Source organism: Somniosus microcephalus, chromosome 1, assembly GCF_052327205.1.
Source record: "Somniosus microcephalus isolate GS21.2 chromosome 1, FLI_Smic_1.0, whole genome shotgun sequence".
Lineage (NCBI taxonomy): Eukaryota > Metazoa > Chordata > Chondrichthyes > Squaliformes > Somniosidae > Somniosus > Somniosus microcephalus.
In genome coordinates, this window is record NC_140987.1 from 235,028,241 (window position 1) to 235,044,019 (window position 15,779).

Sequence of the window (15,779 nt, forward strand, 5' to 3'; positions counted from 1 at the left end):
AGTGAACACCTTAACAACCTAGAACAGGTGCTCACTAGACTACGGGAACATGGGCTGCGAGCCAACCGCCCCAAGTGCGAATTTTTTAAGAAACAGATATTGTATTGTGGCCACGTGATTGATGAAGAGGGGTTACATAAGTCCCCTGACAAAATTGAAGCAGTTGTTAAGGCCCCAGCGCCTGAAAATGTGTCGCAACTGAGGTCATTCCTCGGGTTGGTGAATTACTATCATAAGTTTTTGCCGAATTTGTCGACAATTCTGCATCCACTGAACGCCCTGCTACGAACGGGGGTAGCATGGAAATGGAGCGATGATTGTAAACGTGCTTTTCAGAAGAGTAAGGACTTAATCACTTCAAAGGAAGTATTGGCTCACTACAACCCAGCACTGCCAATCAGGCTGGCGTGTGATGCGTCTCCCTACGGCATTGGGGCGGTACTGTCACATAAATTCCTTGATGGTTTGGAGAGGCCGATAGCTTTTGCGTCACGCTCATTAACTTCTGCCGAGCGTAACTACGCCCAGATTGACAGAGAGGCCCTCAGCCTAGTGTGGGGGGTGAAGAAGTTCAATCACTATCTGCACGGTCAAAAATTTACTCTACTAACCGATCATCAACCTCTTGTCTCCATTTTCAACCCTCAGAAGGGCGTTCCGATAATGACAGCACAACGGCTGCAGAGATGGTCCCTTTTCCTAGGGGCACACCAATATGACATCGAGTACAGGGGAACTAGAGAGCATGGAAATGCTGATGGATTGTCACGTCTACCGTTGCCGACGGTGGAAGAAGAAGACCTTGCAGTGGATCCAATGGAGTTATTCCACTCGACCATAGTCGAATGTCTCCCTGTGACGAATGCAAACATAGAAAAGGAAACACGGAATGACCCGACACTATCACAGGTCTATGATTTAACGGTGAAGGGATGGCCAGCACATGGCGAACCACTGCTGCCAGCATTTTCGTCAAGAAGAGAACAGCTGTCAGTGTGCAGAGGAACATTGATGTGTGGATCCAGAGTAGTAATTCCACCTAAGTCGACGGATAGAGTGCTCAATGAGCTTCATGAGGGTCATCTGGGTGGGGTAAAAAAGAAGAGCTTAGCCAGAGCGTTTGTGTGGTGGCCGGGAATCGATAGAGAAATTGAAGAGATGACCAAGAGCTGTGCAGGATGCCAGAAGGTCCAAAACGCCCCACCACAAGCTCCTCTGCATCCATGGGAGTGGCCCTCATCCCCATGGCAAAGGGTGCACATTGATTTTGCTGGTCCCTTCATGGACTCGATGTTTTTAATTGCGGTGGATGCACATTCAAAGTGGCCAGAGGTAATAAAAATGTCCTCAACCGCCACGGAAAAAACTATCGCAGTTTTACGAACCATATTCACCAGGAATGGGCTGCCTGAACAGATTTGCTCTGACAATGGACCACAGTTTGTGTCTGAAGAGTTCCGGAGGTTCTTAAAGAACAATGGTGTTAAGCATTACACATCTGCCCCATATCATCCAGCCACTAATGGATTGGCCGAGAGGTTTGTCCAAACATTCAAGAAGGCTATCAAGGCAATGTGTAATGAAGATATACCCCTACAACACAAGGTGGACAACTTCTTGTTTGCCTACCGGAATGCGACACATGCGGTTACCAACCAAACTCCAGCCATGATGTTCTTCAATCGAAGACTACGATGCCGTTTGGATTTGGTTAAGCCAAACGTCCGAAGAGATGTGGAGAACAGGCAGTTTCAGAATATGAATGAAAGGTTGACCAGGAGTTTTAAGATAGGTCAACCAGTTTTGGCCCGGGACTACCGCACTGAGAAATGGCAGCCAGGAACGATTTGTACATGACAAGGACCTCCCATGTATACCATGGACGTTGGGGAGAGCATTGTAAGACGCCATGCTGACCAGATTCTAGAGTCACTGGAAAACGTCAACTCCACACCACGATCTGATACACCTGGTAATGAAATCGACGTCCCAATTGCAGCTACCGCAGAACCGGTAATATTGGAAGCAGATGAACCAAACAACGACATTGATTTCGACTCAACATTGCCAGAAGAACCTGATACTCCAAAGAGGTGTTCTCCAGACAGAATCAGGAAGCCTCCTCAAAGACTGAACTTATAATTGCTTAAACTTAACCAATGTATCTAGCAACAGTAATTGTGATTGTAATTCGTTATCATTAGTGATAAATGAATGTTATGTACTGTTTATCTAAAAGGGGAGGAATTGTTGTGTATGTACCTTTAAGAGAATAACTGGTCTCAGACTGCAATGCCGGCAGTGACCACCCCTGTATAAAAGGCGCTAGAGAGCCTCTGTTTTGTTAGATTCGTTTATGCCTTCCACCAGTAAAGTTCTGTTTGTTTCTCTCCTGCTAGTCTGTGTCTCAATCATTCACGGACTTAACAGTTACTTTGATTGCCAAGATACTATGGAGGTTGCACTGATTGGGGGCGTCGTCCTGCGCCAGCAGATTCGGATGTCACAGAAACGCAGAGAGAGAGTGGCAATCAATGCCAGACGGAGGAGGGCCAACAGGCCTCTGTACAGGAGACGTTAGCCTCCCAGGGTATTTCACCAACAATTCTCCTACATTAATATGTCTGAGGAGCAGTGTTTGCGAAGGCTGCGCTTCAGCAAGGAGGTGGTCACTGAGCTCTGCCATCTGCTGCAGCCAGATCTGCAGCTTCAACTGAGGAGCAGGACATCTCTGAAGATGAGGAGGAAGAGCATCAGCAGCACCAAGGCGGGAGGGAGGCCCACAATGTAGAAACTGGAAGGGCCGTCCGTCAACGGCTGATAGCAAGCCGCTTCTATGCCCCTGCTGAGGAAATGGCTTCTGCCATTGAGAACAACATGAATGAAACCAACCCGTAAGCCAACCAAGGCAGCAATGATTACAAAGACCAAACATGTACATTTTGAATACAAAAACGTATTTATTTTACAAACTCTGTGTGTGTCATTTCCTCATGACAAACTAATAGAAAGAAACACAAAAAAAACAGTCATTAACATAAATGGTTCTCACAACCTGGAGTTAATGTCCAAAACACTAAAAAAAATTTGACCACGAATCTCGGCCTTTAATAAAAAAAATAACAACATTTTGTCACACCTCCTACTTTTTGCCCTTCGAGGGTGACCTCCTTCCCTTGCAAAATTCCCCCCTTCCCACCCTACAGCTCCTCAATAATGGGACCCCAGTGGCTGCAGCAAGGCTGGTGGAAGGCTGCTGATTGTCACAACCTGAGACTGCAGATGCCCTTGAATGACGGCCTCGACCAGCTCTGGGCCTGGAGGGCCCGGCTGCAGACTGCACCAACTCTGCATGGGCGGCAGCAGTCTATCTTACAGGTGGTGGCAAGTGCAGTGGAGAAGTGACAATGGTGGCAGCAGGAATGCTGTCATCTTGAGAGAGGACAGCAACTCCCTGCTCGACCGACACACTGGCACTCCCACGGGGCAGCACTTCAGCATCCGGAGCAATCTGCTAGAGCACAGATTGCTGTCCTGCTGTGGCGCGGTGAGAGCCCCGGGGAAATGTGTCCGAACCAGCGAGGATGGCAGCAGTCGGTGCTCATGTGGCCTCAATCTGAGTCTGCATGAGAGCAGTCTGAGATGGGTTCATGGCAGCCAGTGACTGCATTGCAGCACTAAGCATTTGCGTGGCATCCACCTGTGCTACAGCGAAGTGCTCCACACTCCTTGCCAGTGATTCAATGGATTCGGGCACTCTTCCCACTGCACCCATGAGTTCAGTGTGCCTCTGCGCCGCCAGTGTGTTCATTTCAGTGAGGAGCCGCTCCTCCTCTGCGTTCAGTGCAGTAGGACTCGTTGGCATACTCTCCATCCAGGGAGAAGGCCCCCGAGCTTCCCTACCCCCATCGCGTTGCTGCAGCCCGCTGGGCCCTGGAGCTTCACCCTCATCAGACCCTTCCCCCCTCTCCCCTCCAGGGAAGGCGTGTTCCCAGTGTAGGCATGGGCTTCCTCGGGAGAGGGTGGCGCTGATGCTCCGGCTTCCTCTTCCTCCTTGCCTTCAGCTTCACTCCCACTGGCAGCTTGAGGGCCTGTCTTCTCAGCTGGAGAATCACCATCTGAAAGCAGGGAGGTACAAGAGTGGCCTTAGCATGAGGGCAGAGTGGCAGTAAGGGAGGAATGAGTGCAACAATTTTGTAAGTTGGATAGAAAGTGTCAAAGGCTGGTGTTGTGAGGGACAAGTGGAAGGAGAGAGGACAAAATGGTGATTACCTTACCATTGCTGTCCAGAACAGGGTCGGCATCTCCAGTGGCAACGGGACCGATCACCCGGCTGGCCACAATCCTGTGGATGCACACCTCAAGATCGCTGAAGGGTTGCAGCTGCAGCTACCCTCCACCCGTCCGTTGCTGCTGTCTCCTATTATGAGATAGCTTGGCCTGCAAGAAAAAGGACGCCGTCTGAGTAAATATGCAGCCATGGTCTTGCCTGATGTGCCTCCCATAGTTGAATAGCTCTTACTGTATGCAGCCATGGTCTTGCCTGATATGTCTCCCATAGTTGAATAGCCCTTACTGTATGCAGCCATGGTCTTGCCTGATGTGCCTCCCATAGTTGAATAGCCCTTACTGTATGCAAAGTGTGGAATGTGCGTGTGTGTTTGGTGAAAGGGCCATAGGTGTTGGATGAGTGTTGGGCATTGGGGCTTTTAAGACCCTCTGGCCTCAGAGTGAGGTTGAGATGGAGGGATGGAAAGGTATTGAAAAAAAGCCACTCATCCTGAGGACCCGAGTGAGGTCATTGAACTATTTTCTACATTGGATATGGGTCCTGGGCACCATGCTCCTGGAGGAGACGCTCTGAGCCACCTCCCTCCACACTCTTCTGTACTCACGTGGCAAAGGCCTCCTGCCACTCTCTGGGTACAGTATAGATCTTCTGCGCTCCACCGCGCCAACCAGAGCCTCCAAGGCCCGCTCGCTGAAGTGCTGTGCTCGCTCCCTGGCCCTCTCCATAGTCCTTGCCTGCAAGATTTAGCCACAGGTCTGCCCAGACCGAGATTCAAGGCTCTAATGAGCAGGGTGTGGTTGGAGAGCAAGATCGACCCTCCCCTTTAAGAACTGACCGGCGCCAGTGTGTCTGTGTTCAATCGGTAACTGACAGCACCTGCGCTGCGCCCGCGCTCTGAGTTAGCGCCTCGCTACTCAGCCTTTGCGCCTTAAGAGAGCTGTGTAGCACCTGATTTAGTGCTCCAATCAACTCCAGGGGCGATAAAAGCCAAGTTTGCCGTCGGAGGTGATAATTTGCGCCAGGCGCTAAATTTTGCGCACGGCCGATAATGGCGCCCCAAATGGGGCGATACTGAATTTCTCCCCCATTGAATCATAGAATGGCTACAGCACAGAAGGCGGCCATTCGGCCTGTCGAGCCTGTGCCGGCTCTCTGCAAGAGCACTTCAGCTAGTCTCACTCCCCCGCCCTTTCCCCGTAGACCTGCAAAAATCTTTTCCTTCAGGTAGTTATCCAATTCCCTTCCAATTTTCCCACTCTGTAGGGAAGATTCTTGCTTCTGTTTCTGTTTGGTAAATTTTCACAGTGGTGAGCTGAGATTAGGATTTCAGTGGCATGGGGAGGGGTGAATACACATTGCATGATACCAAGGTACTTAAGTATGTTGCCCCAGAACTATGGTACTGCTTACAGGGAGTCTTGAACCTGGAATGCACTTTTTGATACTTACAGTGATTTCCCTGATGCCTAAAAATGAGTAATTTTTTTCACGGCATAATACAGCAAATCTACTGATGCATATATATATCATGTGACTGATGCAGTAACTTAATGATAAAACAAATAAAAAGCTGACTGCCACTATTCTCATACGTATGCTTAATGTGCTTATTTTAAATCCACTGTGAATGTTCTTTAATGCTTGCATTGGAAAATGCGCAGAGATATAACACGAGCAAATTCTTTTGGATGAGGCACTAAACCAAAGCCCTGTCTGCTCTCACAGGTGGACGTAAAAGATCCCATGCCACATTTTCGAAGAAGTTCAGGGGAATTCTCCCTCAACTAACAATTATAAAACAGACTATCTGGTCATTATCACATAGCTGTTTGTGGGACTTTGCTGTGTACAAATTGGTTGCCAGGTTTTCTATATTACAACAGTGACTATACTAAAAGTACTTAATTGATGTAACGCAATTTGGGATGTCTTGAGGTTGTGAAAGGCACTATATAAATACAAGTTTTCTTTCTTCTAAGTATTGTAGACTGATCGGGAAATATATCTCATAAAATTTGGATTGTTATTTAACTATCACTCCATCTATTAGCATGTCTTAACTTCGCACAGCTGAGTACGACAGTAAATGGAATGAAGGACTCCCCCACCAGCGTTATTTAAAGGGATCATCAACTACTTACAGGTCATTTGCTGGATTATTTCTTCTGGCTGCTGGTGCAATTGTACATGTTTTTGGAGTTTTCCCATACTTGCCTCAAGTTTTTATACTCTACAGGGAGAGGTCTGACTAATGCTGAAGTGTGTTTCTGTTCATTTCAAAGCTTGTGCTGAAACAAGTTGCTTCCAGACATGGGTGGCCTGGTACAGCTTCCTCTGAGGCACTGGCTGTGGTCACACACCAGCTGCACGTTGAGGGAGTGGAATCCCTTTCGGTTCATGAAAATGGCAGAGTTCACATGAGGTGCACGCTGCTGTTGGAGATATAAGCAACATAGATTTATAGAATCATAGAATAGTACAGGAAGACCAAGAGGAAGGGAGGCTTCAACGTAAACAGCCCCTTCCTGCCTGGGCTCTATGTGATCAAATAATTCATGGGTGATAACAGTAATCTCAACCACACCTCCCCATTCACCAACAGTCCCACACACTTTGGGGAAAATATTTGGCTGGTTAGCACCTTCCGTTAGCGCTTCCGGGGGGTGATTTTAGTGCTGCTCGTGAAATTGACCAGTTGTTTTGCACTGGCGCTAAACACTACCGCCACGATCTCCTGCGTCCGCAGATCGTGATGTCATTCGAGTGAGCAATGCTCTGGTAGCGCCCCAGACCGGATATTGCATCACGCCCCCTGCCTTAGCGCCTGCCGTTAGGAACGACAGGTAGAGGGGAACGTTTTCAAGGCAGAAGGGGCTGGGGGAGCGCTATTTAAAGGCGGGCGCTTCCTGCCTTTCCTTGTCAGCAAAATGTTTGGTACATGCAAGTTGAGAGGGAGAGAGACGTCTGGAAAGATTGGACGCTGTCCTAAGGAGATTTGGGTGCTGAGCACCACTTTTGAGGTTCATATTTATTTGACCTCCATATTTGCCATATTTGGAAGCTTGTATGAAGGCTACACTAACTTGGGGCCTCATCACCCAGCTTCACCTTCAGAGGCAGCAGAGAGAGAGTGGCAAACGTGGCCAGAGGGAGGAGGGCCAACAGGCCTCAGCACAGGAGACCTCACACTCTGAGGGTATTCAGGGAGCAATTCTCCTATATCCATTTGTCTGAGGAGCAGCGTTTCCAAAGGCTGCGCTTCAGCAAGGAGGTGGTCACTGAGCTCTGCCACCTCCTGCAACCAGATCTGCAGCCTCAGCTCAGGACGAGGACATCTCTGTCGGTGGCAGTGAAGGTCACTGGCTCTTAAATTTTATGCCAGCGGCTCCTTTCAGGCTTCTACTGGGGACATAGCAAATATCTCCCAGTTTGTTGTTTATTGTTGCATCCGGGAGGTGACAAGCGCTCTGTATAAAAGGAGACACCAGTACATCTCTTTCCCTATGATCCGGGACAAACAGCGCTAACGTGCATGTGGCTTTGCGAGGATAGTGGGCTTCCCCATGGTTCAGGGCGCCATTGACTACATGCATGTGGCATTGCGGGCACCTCATGAAAATGCAGAGGTGTTCCATAGAAACATAGAAGATAGGAGCAGGAGTAGGCCATTCGGCCCCTCGAGCCTGCACCACCATTTAATGAGATCATGGCTGATCATCCAAATTCAGTACCCTGTCCCTGCTTTCTCCCCATATCCCTTGATCCCTTTAGCCTTAAGAAATATATTTAACTCCTTCTTGAATAAATTTAATGAATTGGCCTCAACTGCCTTCTGTGGTAGAGAATTCCACAGGTTCACCACTCTCTGGGTGAAGAAATTCCTCCTCATCTCTGTCCTAAATGGCTTACCCCTTATCTTTAGACTGTGACCCCTGGTTCTGGACTCCCCTGCCATCGGGAACATCCTTCCTGCAGCTAGTCTGTCTAGTCCTGTTGGAGTTTTTTATAAGTTTCAATGAGATCCCCTCTCATTCTTCTAAACTCCAGCGAGTACAAGCCCAATCGACCCAATCTCTCCTCATATGTCATTCCTGCCATCTTCGCTGCACTCCCTCCATGGCAAGAACATCCTTCCTCAGATAAGGCAACCAAAACTGCACACAATACTCAAGGTGTGGTCTCACCAAGGCCCTGTATAACTGCAGCAAGACATCCTTGCTCCTGTACTCGAATCCTCTCGCTACGAAGGACAACATACCATTTGCCTTCTTAACCACCTGCTGCACCTGCATGCATATCTTCAGCGACTGGTGCACAAGGCCACCCAGGTCTAATTGCACTTCCCCTTCTCCCAATCTATTGCTGTTCAGATAATAATCTGCCTTCCTGTTTTTGCAACTAAAGTGGATAACCTCGCATTTATCCACATTATACTGCATCTGCCATGCATCTGCCCAATCACCCAACCTGTCCGAAACCACAAGGGCTTCCGCTCTTTGAATGTACAGTCTGTGACCACAGACAGCTCATCCTCGCCATCAATGCCCGCTATCCGGGCAGCAGCCACAATGCTTTTGGCCTGCGTCAGACTGCTGTCGCAGACCTCTTCCAACCACCGCGTCATCTTAGTGGATGGCTCCTTGGTGACAAGGGTTATCCACTCTGCACCTGGCTGATGACACCACTCTGTAACCTCAACACCCCTGCCGAGCTGCAATATAATGAGAGCCATATCGCCATCAGGAACCCCATACAGCAGACGATCGGTGTCTTGAAACAACGTTTACGGTGGTTGGACCGCTCAGGAGGAGCCCTGCAGTACTCTTCCGATCGAGTCTCCCTTTTCATTGTTGTGTGCTTCATAACATCATAATCATGAGGACCCAGCCATTGCCACCAGGGATTGGTGGACAACCTGAGAAGGAGAAGGAAGAGGGGGAGGAGGAGGAGGAAGATGAAGAGGAGGATCAGCAGCACCAACGTGGGAGGGAGGCGCACAATGTTGCCACTGCAAGGAATGTCCATGAATGGCTTGTAAGACACCACTTCTCACACTTTACAGAGAAGATGGCTTCTGGGATGAAGAAGCATATCATCAAAAGCATCCCGCACCCACTATTGCCAGGCAAAGCTGCAATGAGTCAAGTCAGGAAAGATGTAAAGTAACAATAAAAATATTTATTTATACTACAAACTCTGTCATTCATTCAGGACAAACAATTAGAAACAAACCCAAAAATTCATAAACTAACAAACCTCGTTCTCACAACATGGAGATAAATGACAAAACAGTAAACAAATATAATAACAACAACCTCGAACTTTCCCACAAACATTCCCCCCATTTATTTACAGATTCTACTGTTGGGCCTTCGAGGGTGACTTCCATCCCCTGCACACTTCCCCCTTTCCCACCCCACTGCTCCTCCGTAATGTGGCCCCAGTGGCTGCAGCAAGGCTGGTGGAAGGCTGCTGAATGTCGGATCCAGAGGCTTGTGATGGCCTTGAAGGACACCCTCGACCAGCTCTGGGCCTGGAGGGCCCGGCTACAGACAGCACCAACTCTGCATGGCTGGAGGCAGTCTGGGCTGGCAGGGTTACAGGCCGTACCAAGTGCAATGGGGAAGTGGTAGTGGTGGGAGCAGGAATGCTGTCATCCTGAGAGAGGACAGCACCTTCCTGCTCGACCGACACACTGCCACTCTCATTACCTCAGTACCTCAGCATCCAGAGCAATCTGCTCAAGCACAGATTGCTGGCCTGGTGCGGTAACATGAGATCCCCGGGGGACTGTGGGCGACCCATTGACGATGGCAACAGTCAGTGCTTGCGTGACATCAATCTGAGACTGCATGAGAGCAGTCTGAGACTGGATGGCACCAGCCAATGACTGAATTGCAGCACTAAGCCATTGCATTGCATCGGCCTGTGCTGCAACGGATACTGCCACCTCACCCATTACATGTGGCATGGGCTCTGGTTCACCACGGTCTCCCTGCAATTCAACCATCCTCTGTAACGAGGCAAGGATGCGTTCAAGGGTTTGCACACAGATGACAGCTGTGCTAGCAGCGGACTCCTCCATGCTCCTAGCCAGTGCATCCATGCTTTTGGGCACCTTTGCCATTGCACCCATGAGCTCAGTGTGCATGCTCAAGGCCTGGGTATTCATGGCCGCGATGTCGAGGTCCTTATCCGAGTCCTGTGCATCTGAACTCACGTGCCTACTCACCCTCTGGGGAGATGGTCCCCGAGCTTCCCAACCCCCATGGCATTGCTGCAGCCCGCTGGGTCTAGGAGCTTCACCCACATCAGACCCTAACCCCCTGCTCCCCTCTAGGGAAGATGTGGCCCCAGTGTCTGCTATGTCACCCTCGGGATACACAGGCGGTAAGATTACGGCTTCCTCTTCGTCCTCGTCTGGTGCGTCGCTGCCACTGGCAGACTGAGGGACAGGCTGGTCAGCTGGTGGTTCACTATCTGAAAGCAGGAAGGTACAAGAGTGTCTTTAGCATGAGGGCAGGGGGGCAGGAAGGGAGCAAGGACTGGGGACAGTTAGTTGGATTGAAAGTGTAAAAGGCTGGTGTTGTGAGGAGCAAGTGGTATGAGAGAGGAGAGAAGCTGATGATCATACCATTGCTGTCCCCAAGGGGGTCAACCTCTCCAGCGGTCACGGCACCTATGCCCTGGCTGGCAATGATCCTGTGCACTCTGTCCTCCAACTCAGTCAGGGGGTGCAGGTCCGCCGGTCCTCCTTCCGTGCATTGCTGCTCCCATTTGTTATGAGAGAGCTTGGCCTGCAAGAAAAAGGACAGCGTGTGAGTGAGTGTGCAGCCATGTGTTTGGCAGATGTGCCTAGCATAGTTGAATAGCCATTAATGTGTGCGAGGTGAGGAATGTGCATTTGTGTTTTATGAAATGGCCATTGGTCTTGGATGAGTTTTGGGCATTTGGGTTTTTAAACTGTCTGGGCACAGAGTGAAGTTAAGATGGAGGGATGTAGAGGTATTGAAAAGCAGGTACTCACCCTAACCACCCGAGTGAGGTCGTTGAACTTCTTCCGACATTGGGTGTGGATCTTTGGCACCAGGCTCCTCAAGGAGTCAAGCTGAGCCACCTCCCTCCACACTCAAAGCTCCCAGGTCAATGGCCTCCTGCCACTCTCAGGAAACAGCACTGCCCGTCACCGTTCCACTGCGCCGACCAGAGCTACCAATGTCTCGTCGCTGAAGCACCTAGCTCTTTCTCTGGGCCTCTCCAATACTACTTCTAAGAGACACTTTAAAGACAGGTCTGTCGAGGTCCAGACTCAAGGCTACAATGAGCAGGGTGCGGCTGGCCAGAAAGATGGAAGCTCCCCTTTAAGAACTGGATGGCGCCAGTCTGCCTGGCTTCCATGGTAACTGGTATCGCCTGAGCTTCGGTAGCGTTCTGAGGTAACTCCTCGCTCCCTGAGGTTTGCACCTTAAGAGAGGTGTGTAGCGCCTGATTTAGCGCTCAAATTGCCTCCAGGCGCGATACAGGCGAATTTTGCACTTCAAGGCGATAATTAGCGCTGGGCGCTAAACTTTGTGCCTGGCCGATATTAGCGCCCCAAAATGGGTAATACCCAATTTCCCCCCCCTTACCTTTCCTCTATTACTGACCATCACATTGTCCTCTTTCCAACAACACAAAAATAAAAACCACCAGAAAATGCACAATCTAATCCAATTTTATAAATTCAATTATGACATAATGGCCTAGAAATTCGGTTGTTTGCGCCAGCGGTTAGCGCCTAAAGAGACCGAGAATTGGGGCATTACCTAATGTTGGGGCGGGAGCAATGAAGATAGTGACAACTCCCATATTGACTATACATTTAACGCCTGCGCTAAGTGTTTGCGCGCGCCCGCGAGCGCAAGCAGATCATGACGTCATTTCATTGTGCAACGCCTTTTAGGGGCGCCTGAGCGGATATTGGGTGGCGCCCGGAGCCTTTACGCCTAGCGCTATTAGTGACAGTTCGAAGGAGCATTAGCAGGCCCTTCTCGGAGTCTTGGGGCGCTATTTAAAGGGGACAGCTCTAGTATAGAAGCTTCAGCCACTTGGCCTGTTCATTGCAATCGTTGGTGGAGAGATTTGGTGAGCTACTGTGGAGCAGAGTTTTTGGAATTTAGCATTAGAGTACTTGGGACCCTCAAACCTGTCCGGAGCAGTTGGAGCACTAGACCTAACAGCCTTTTGACCAACTGGCATCGGAATGGGAGATGCTTTGGAGGGCGACGGCCTCATGGCCAAACATTATGAAGGGGCAGAGAGACGGCGGGAGAGAGGGCCGGGATTGGCCAGAAGGAGGAGGGGCAATGGAGGTCGGCCAATCCGAGAGTATGCTGCGAGGGTCTTTAGGCAGCAGGAGTCATACCTTGACATGTCGGAGGAGCAGTGTGTGTGAAGGCTCCGAATCGGGAGGGACGTTGTTACTGAGCTGTGCCACCTGCTTGCTGAGGATCTGCAGCCGCGTCTACGGTGCATGACCTCTCTGTCGGTGGCCGCTAAACTGACTGTTGCCCTCAATTTTTACGGCAACAGATCCTTTCAGTGAGCCATTGGGGACATTGCGAATATCTCTCAGGTTGCAGTCCACTGCTGCATCCAGCAAGTTACAGCTGCCCTTTGTAGGCGAAGGCGTCAATTCATCACCTTCCCTCTGACCCTGGAGAAGCAGGCGGAGGAGGAGGAGGAGGAGGAGCATGCAGACGAGGAGGAGGAGGAGGAGGAAGATGGAAGGGCTCCTGAAAGTGGAAGGGCCATCCGTCACAGGCTCATGAGGACTCATATCGAGGCCCCTCTGGCGGAATGATGAGTGTCTTAACTCCTGCGCACTTTGGATGTTTGAAAGCCTTTGAAGGCCAGCATCACTGTAATTAGTCACGTACACCATAGCACATTAAAACTTCTCCTCTTTATTGTCACAAAAGTCTTTCATTACAGCAAAACAACGTCATGTCAACAGAAACCATAACTAACAAAATAACAGTTAACTCTTCGGCAAAGCCGCAAAACTAAACAAACTATTTCCTACAATTCCAACAGGTGAGGGTCTCCTTGATTTTGGCCAAAGTAACGTCTCAGCACCTCCCTCTACTGCTGGCCCCTTGATGGAGAACGACTTCTCTTTCGCGGTCGGCCCCTTCCCACCCTGCTGCTCCTACGTAATTGAACCCCAGTGGCGGGGTGAAGGCTGGGGGGCGCCTGCTGACTGTGTGGAAGCGCAGGAGCCCCTGAGGGATGGCCTGGCCGACCTCTGGGCATGGAGGGTGCGGACGCAGGATGCTTGATCTGAGCATAGCTGGAAGCAGTGTGCACTGCAGGTGGTGGCAGCTGCACTGCAGACGTGCCAGCGCTGACATGTGGAATGGTCACCTGCCGAGAGAGGACACCTGCACCATTGTCGGACGACACACTGGCTCTCTGAGGGGACCGGCTCGGCTCATCCGCCACAATCGCATGCTTCACTGATTCCTGGCCTTGTATGGGACTGGAAGGGCCCGGGGTGATCCTAGCTGATGCAGATAGGGTGGCTGCAGTGAGAGTTCGCGTTGCCTCAATCTGGGTGTGGACGAGGCCGGCAAGTGACTGCGTGGCAGCAGTGAGGACCTGTGAGCCAGGTGCCAGTGCTTCGGAGAAGCCCTGGACAGTTCTTTCCATTGCTTCGGACAAGGCCGGTGCCGACTGCTCCACTGCCTCGGACAAGCCCTGGGCAGACCTTTCCAGGGATTGTCCGAAGCCCTGAACAGTCCTTTCCATAGCGGCCTCGAAGCCCTGGACAGTCCTCTCCATTGTTGGCCCAAAGCCCTCGACAGACCTCTCCAGTGTTGCTCCGAAGCCCTGGAGAGTCCTGTCCATTGTTGCCCCGAAGCCCTGGAGAATCCTCTCCATTGTTGTCCCGAAGTCCAACACACTCTTTGCCAGCGTATCTATTGACTGAGGCATCCTCCCCACTGCAGCCATCAGCTCAGTGTGCCTGAGCCGGGCCTGGGTGCTCATTTCAGCCAGGCGACGCACCTCCTCTGCACTCTGTGCAGCAGTCATCACTGCCTGCCTTGCCCTCCGGGGAGACGGTGGCCGAACTTGCCTACCCCCCTTGCATTGCTGCATGCCGCTTGTTCTGACAACTGCCTGATCCTCAGAGCTCCCCCCCCCCCCTCCAGGGAACTACTATCCCCAGTCTGTAGATGTGTATGCTCCCCTGAGATTGGAACGGATGGTGCGGCTACCTCCTGACCCTCGTCTCCGGAGGCACTGGCACTGGCAGCTTCAGGGCGTTGAGCCCCAGTTGGTGATGCATCATCTGAAAGCAGGGAGGTGGAAGAGTGGCCTTTCGCAAAAGGACAGGTTGGCGGAAAGGCATGCCAGATTGCGGCACACTGAGGAAGCATGCTGGCGGGGGGACCAAGTGGAAGGAGACAGCTGCAAAAGGTGAGAGCCTTACCCTCGCTGTCAAGAATGGGGTCGGCAGCTGCAGTGGTAACAGAACCAGACAGACGTCCTCCAAGAATCTGGTGCACTCTCTCCTCGAGATCCGTGAGAGTGACCACTTGTGGAGGTCCGCCACCGGTTCGACACTGCTCCTTTCGCATCGTCGCCAGCTTGGACTGCAGGGGAAAGAAGTGGAAGTTCTGTAACATGATGCCTTGAGAGATCATCTCATGCCCCCCATGGTGCAAGAGCCCTTACATGAGGCCTTGAGAGATCATCTCATGCCCCCCATGGTGCAAGGGCCCTTACATGTGGCCTTGAGAGATCATCTCATGCCCCCCATGGTGCAAGGGCCCTTACATGTGGCCTTGAGTGAAATATCCATGTGTGTGCCCAGAAAGGGCCATGGGTGCTTGCTGACAGATGGCCATTGGGGCATCATGGCAACAGGGTCCTCGAAGTTAGGTGCAGATGGAGGGAATCAGAAGTTTGCAAAACCAACACTCACCCTAACGACCTGAGTGAGGTCGTTGAATTTCTTCCTGCACTGAACAGGGGTCCTGGTCGCCATGCTGTTGGAGTTGACCCTCTGAGAAACCTCCCTCCAAGATCGCCGGTAAGCCTTTTGATTCGGCCTCTTGTCATTGTCAGGATACAGAACATTTCGACGGCGCTCAACTGCAGACACCAACTGGTCCAGAGCCTCAGTGCTGAAGCGCTCTGCTCTCTGTCTCACCTTCTCCATCCTCACCAAGTTTCTTGCGCCAGAGAAGGGCGAGCGCCGATTCTGAGGCCTACAGGGCATTGAGTGTGGCAGCTCAGGCTGACTGACCCACCCCTTTAAGAGCCGGCCAGCGCCTGGAAGTCTTGTGGTTTCCGGTAATTGAGATCACCTGCGCTGCGCCCGTCCGCGCCGATATTGGGTAGCGCCTGAACTTTTGTGCCTTGGGAGCCCCGTGCAACATCTGAGTTCGCGCCTCAATCCCCTTTGGGGGCGATGCAACCCAATATCTCGCCAGGCAGTGAT